Below are 6,665 nucleotides of genomic sequence, written 5' to 3' on the forward strand. Positions count from 1 at the left end.
AAACATAGGCTTTCAATATATCAACCTTCTTGTCTCGACCATTTCGAGACTCCTCGTCATGTCCGCGATCTCATCCGGGACTCCGAACTCCTTCGGTACATCAAAACACATAAACTCATAATATAACCGTGATCAAACTTTAAGCGTGCGGACCCTACGGGTTCGAGAACTATGTAGACATGACCGAGACACGTCTCCGGTCAATAACCAATAGCGGAACCTGGATGCTCATATTGGATCCTACATATTCTACGAAGATCTTTATCGGTCAGACCGCATAACAACATACGTTGTTCCCTTTGTCATCAGTATGTTACTTGCCCGAGATTCGATCGTCGGTATCTTAATACCTAGTTCAATCTCATTACCGGCAAGTCTCTTTACTCGTTCCGTAATACATCATCCCACAACTAACTCATTAGTTGCAATGCTTGCAAGGCTTAAGTGATGTGCATTACTGAGAGGGCCCAGAGATACCTCTCCGACAATCGAAGTGACAAATCCTAATCTCGAAATACGCCAACCCAACAAGTACCTTTGGAGACACCTGTAGAGCACCTTTATAATCACCCAGTTACGTGTGACGTTTGGTGGCACACAAATTGTTCCTCTGGTAAACGGGAGTTGCATAATCTCATAGTCATAGGAACATGTATAAGTCATGAAGAAAGCAATAGCAACAAACTAAACGATCAAGTGCTAAGCTAACGGAATGGGTTAAGTCAATCACATCATTCTCCTAATGATGTGATCCCATTAATCAAATGACAACTCATGTCTATGGTTAGGAAACACAACCATCTTTGATCAACGAGCTAGTCAAGTAGAGGCATACTAGTGACACTCTGTTTGTCTATGTATCCACACATGTATTATGTTTCCGGTTAATACAATTCTAGCATGAATAATAAATATTTATCATGATATAAGGAAATAAATAATAACTTTATTATTGCCTCTAGGGCATATTTCCTTCACCAGTTGCCGATAACTCGGTTACAAAACATGATCATCTCATACAATAAATATAGCATCATGTCTTGACCATATCATATCACAACATGCCCTGCAAAAACAAGTTAGACGTCCTCTACTTTGTTCTTGCAAGTTATACATAGCTGCTACAGGTTGAGCAAGAACCGTTCTTACCTAAGCATCAAAACCACAATGATAGTTCATCAAGTTAGTGTTGTTTTAACCTTCTCAAGGACCGGCCATAGCCACACTCGGTTCAACTATAGTTGGAGAAACTGACACCCTCCAGCCACCTGTGTGCAAAGCACGTCGGTAGAACCAATCTCGCGTAAGCGTACGCGTAATGTCGGTCCGGGCTGCTTCATCCAACAATACCGCCGAACCAAAGTATGACATGCTGGTAAGCAGTATGGCTTGTATCACCCACAACTCACTTGTGTTCTACTCGTGCATATAACATCAACGCATAAAACCTGGCTCTGATACCACTGTTGGGAACGTAGTAATTTCAAAAAAAATCCTACGCACACACAGGATCATGGTGATGCATAGCAACGAGAGGGGAGAGTGTTGTCCATGTACCCTTGTAGACCGAAAGCAGAAGCGTTTGCACAACGCGGTTGATGTAGTCGTACGTCTTCACGATCCGACCGATCAAGTACCGAACGTACGACATCTCCGAGTTTAGCACACGTTCAGCTCGATGACGTCCCTCGAACTCCGATCCAGCTGAGCTTTGAAGGAGAGTTCCGTCAGCACGATGGCGTGGTGATGATGATGATGTTCTACCGACGCAGGGCTTCGCCTAAGCACCGCTATGATATTATCGAGGTGGACTATGGTGGAGGGGGACCCGCACACGGCTAAGAGATCCAAGAGATCAATTGTTGTGTCTAGAGGTGCCCCTGCCCCGGTATATAAAGGAGGGAGGGAGAGGCCGGCCCTAGAGGGGGCGCACCAAGTGTGGGGAGTCCTACTAGGACTCTCAAGTCCTAGTAAGATTCCTGAGTGAGTCCTGGATTAGGGGGTGTCCGGGTAGCTGGACTATACCTTCAGCCGGACTCCAGGACTATGAAGATACAAGATTGAAGACTTCGTCCCGTGTCCGGATGGGACTTTCCTTGGCGTGGAAGGCAAGCTTGGCGATGCGGATATTTAGATCTCCTACTATTGTAACCGACTTTGTGTAACCCTAACCCTCTCCGGCGTCTATATAAACCGGAGGGTTTTAGTCCGTAGGACAACTTCATCATACAACAATCATACCATAGGCTAGCTTCTAGGGTTTAGCCTCCTTGATCTCGTGGTAGATCTACTCTTGTACTACCCATATCATCAATATTAATCAAGCAGGACGTAGGGTTTTACCTCCATCAAGAGGGCCCGAACCTGGGTAAGACATCGTGTTCCTTGCCTCCTGTTACCATCCGGCCTAGACGCACAGTTCGGGACCCCCTACCCAAGATCCGTCGGTTTTGACACCGACATTGGTGCTTTCATTGAGAGTTCCTCTGTGCCATCGCAATCAGGAAGGATGCCTCTTCCCGTCTTTATAGACGGCGCCGTTACTAAGGGAGCCTTTGCTGTCGGCCAAACTCTCCGGCTAGGCGGTTTTCTCATGACCGCCTGTTCGGCCGTTGCGCCGACGGTGACCTCTCGGGTCATCAAAAGCAATCTTCACGTCAGCTCGGAACTCGTCGAGCAGTTAGATCCAATGGAGCTCTCTTCCGTAAACGAGCTCTTGGATCGCATCGCCGCCTTGGGGGTCACTACGGATTATGACCAAGTTGGGTTTAAACCCGATCTAAGAGAAATTAATTCTCCCCAAGTCACCCATCACATTGCCGTGGTAGAGGCACAGTGCGGCGACTCTTCATCTATCTTAAGGACTAGCTACGTCCGGATTCCCGATCCCTCCAAGCCGGATACCCGCGGAGGGGAGGTTGTAACTCAAGACCTGAACTTAGAATCAGGCAACGGGCTAGATTCACTGGACAACATCCAAGAATCCAAACTTCAGAGTTCGGAAACTCCTTGGCCTCTGAGTCTTAGATTGGGTGAAGTTCCGGATTTAATTCCACCCACCCACCCGAACATAAGCGATCTATCCCAAATCAGGAAAAAGCCCGAAGAAACAGTACATCATTACTGGGCAAGGTTCCTCCTGGTTATGAACATGATAAAGGACTACCACGAGGAAGACGCAATCTCAATCTTTTGCAATAATTGCACGGACAAGGGAATGCTCAACGCCACAGGTCGTCGTGATCTTACATGCTTCGCTCACTTGGCGTCCATAGTACAAAAGTACTGTGCGATGGAAGGCGCCCGAAAAACCGAAACTAAATTTTGGGACAGTCCGGCCCTGAATAGAAACCTCGTCCGAAATAAAAGGGTGCATCATCATCAGACACCCGGGTTAAAAACCAAAAAAACCAAAACCCTCTATAGGGCATGGAACCGTACTGGAGGGATGGCTTAATGGACCCTATAAAATTCATAGTACAAAGGACGCCACACCAACTCATAGCCTTAGAGCATGATGGATACTCTGGCAGGTGGCCAAAAGGGGCGAAGATCTCCTAATTCCGGAGGCTGCAGAAAGCCACCTCAGGGACTCCAGTACAGTCTTAACAGTCTTCGAGACTTACGCATCAAATAATATGCGAAAACGAACACTCCGCAGCCTCGCCGAAGTCTATCAAGTAGCAACAATAAACCCATGGAGTGACACGGCTATTACTTTTAATGCCAGTGATGAACCTAAATTCCGAACAGCTCAAGCACCAGCCGCATTGGTACTCAGTCTTATAGTGGACAGCTTTCACCTCACCAAGGTACTCATGGACGGAGGCAGCAGATTGAACCTCATTTATGAGGAAACCCTTCAAAAAATGGAAATAGACTGGAACCGCATTGAGCGAAGCAGCACAACCTTTAGAGGAATAATCCCTAGTCGGGAAGCGTGTTGTGCAGGAAAAATCACACTAGATGTGGTGTTCGGCACGCCGGATAATTATAGGTCCGAAGAGGTCACATTCCAAGTGGCCCCATTCAGTAGCGGATACCATGCTCTGCTGGGGCGGGAAGCGTTTACAATCTTCCAAGCAATACCCCATTACGGGTACATGAAGCTCAAGATGCCCGGGCCAAACGGAATCATCACTCTCGCTAGTGATCCGGACATAGCACTCCGCGCCGAAAACAAGACAGCCGCATTGGCCCTTGAGGCACTGTCCGAAGCCCTAGCGGCTGAGGAACTGACCACGCTGCGCTCCACGGTAAACAGGGACGATGTGATACTCAAGAAAAGATCCAAGTCCACCTCCTTTAAACCAGCGGATGAAATAGTCAAATTCCAGGTCCATCCAACGGACCCCAATAAAATAGCTTCCATCGGGGCACGATTAAACCCCGATGTAGACGCCGCACTGCGAGAATTCCTACGGGAGAACTGGGACATTTTTGCCTGGCACCCTTCAGACATGCCAGGAATCCCACGCAGGCTGGCCGAACACAGCTTAAATATCCTAAAAGGATTCAAACCTGTCAAACAAGCCCTTCGGTGTTTCTCTAAGCCCAAGAGACAGGCAATGGGAGAGGAGCTAGCCAAACTATTGGAGGCCGGATTCATCAGAGATATAAAACATCCGGACTGGCTAGCAAACTTGGTGATGGTACCAAAGAAGGACAAATCCTGGCGCCTGTGCGTTGACTTCAAAGACCTTAACAAGGCTTGCCCAAAGGATCCCTTCTCCCTCCCCCGCATCGATCAAATTATCGACGCCACTGCAGGACACGATTCATTGTGCTTCCTCGACGCATAATCCGGTTACCATCAAATCAAGATGGCCGAGTCAGACCAAGCCGCAACGGCATTCATCACCCCATACGGCCCATTCTGCTTCAACACAATGCCTTTCGGGCTCAAAAACGCCGGCGCAACATATCAGCGCATGATTCAGACATGTCTGGCAAACCAGATCGGCAAAACAGTAGAGGCATATGTGGATGATGTGGTCGTAAAAACAAGACATGTCGAATCTCTAGTACACGACTTGAGGCTTACATTTGACAACCTCCGAGCATATGACATCAAGCTAAATCCGGAAAAATGCATTTTCGGCGTTCCAGCCGGAAAGCTCTTGGGCTTCATTGTATCAGGTAGAGGAATCGAAGCAAATCCAGCCAAGATCCGAGCTTTGTCACAATTGGATATCCCAAAGGACCTCAAATAAATACAAAAATTAACCGGATGCGTGGTGGCTCTAAGCCGCTTTATCTCCCATTTGGGAGAAAAGGCGCTACCCCTCTATTGACTCCTTCGGCGCATCGAACACTTCGAGTGGACGGATGCCGCCACTGCCGGACTCGAGGAAATAAAAGCCATATTGGCAACAAACCCTGTCCTGGCCGCGCCAAACATCGGCAAACCAATGCTATTGTACATTGCAGCAACCCATCAAGTTGTCAGCGCAGTACTCGTCGTCGAGCGGGAATCGGACGGACACAAATTCCCCCTTCAAAAGCCGGTTTACTATGTGTCCACTGTCCTCAACCCATGCAAATCACGGTACCCACATTATCAAAAGATTGCATATGCGGTATTCATGGCATCCCGGAAGCTACGACACTACTTTCAAGAGTGTTCAATCACAATAGCATCGGAAGTACCACTCAACGATATTATAAACAACCGTGACGCAACGGGCCGGATTGCAAAATGGGCCATCGAGCTCCTCCCGTTCGACGTAACTTATAGGCCACGGCGAGCTATCAAGTCACAAGTTTTGGCCGACTTCGTCGCAGAATGGACGGAGGCCGAACTCCCTAAAGAGTACGTCACATATTCAACATGGATCATGCACTTCGACGGTTCCAAAACGTTGGCCGGACTAGGGGCCCACATCGTTTTGATGTCCCCCACAGGAGACACAGTTCAATATGTACTCCAGATTATGTACACGGACTCCAACAATGCAGCCGAATATGAGGCCCTTTTACATGGTCTCCGGATGGCAGTATCCATGGGCATTCAACGCCTAGAGGTGCGTGGGGATTCAAATCTCGCGATATCCCAAATAAATGGAGACTTCAATGCCAAGGATCCAAAAATGGCAGCTTACCGCAATGCCGTCCTCAAAATGTCAGCTCAGTTTGAGGGGCTCGAATTTCACCATATAGCCCGGGAAAACAATCAGGCGGCAGACGTCCTGGCACGCATCGGCGCAAAACGCGATGCGGTCCCCCCCAACATCTTCCTGGAAAGGGTGTTCAAGCCATCCGTAGTATGGGAAGGGGAACATGGCAATATTAGCCCGGACCCAACCGCATTGTCCGACGCTGAACAATCTGACATAATCGGAGGCTCTGCCAATGAAATCACAACCTCAGCCCACGTACTAATGGCCGTTATCGCCCCGTGGACAGAACCATTCCTAGCCTACCTTACTAGGCAGGAACTCCCAGAGGACCAAAACGAGGCACGCTGTATAATGCGGCGATCTAAAGCCTATAAAGTCCATGAGGGAGAACTTTATAAGAAAAGCACTACCAGAGTCCTTCAAAGGTGCATCTCCGAAGAGGAAGGGCGAAACCTGCTGGCTGAAATTCATGCCGGACTCGGTGGCCATCACGCCGCAGCTCGGTCCCTTGTAAGCAAGGCTTTCCGTACAGGCTTTTATTAGCCG

The sequence above is a fragment of the Triticum aestivum genome, chromosome 7A (genome assembly GCF_018294505.1).
Source record: "Triticum aestivum cultivar Chinese Spring chromosome 7A, IWGSC CS RefSeq v2.1, whole genome shotgun sequence".
Taxonomy (NCBI): Eukaryota; Viridiplantae; Streptophyta; class Magnoliopsida; order Poales; family Poaceae; genus Triticum; species Triticum aestivum.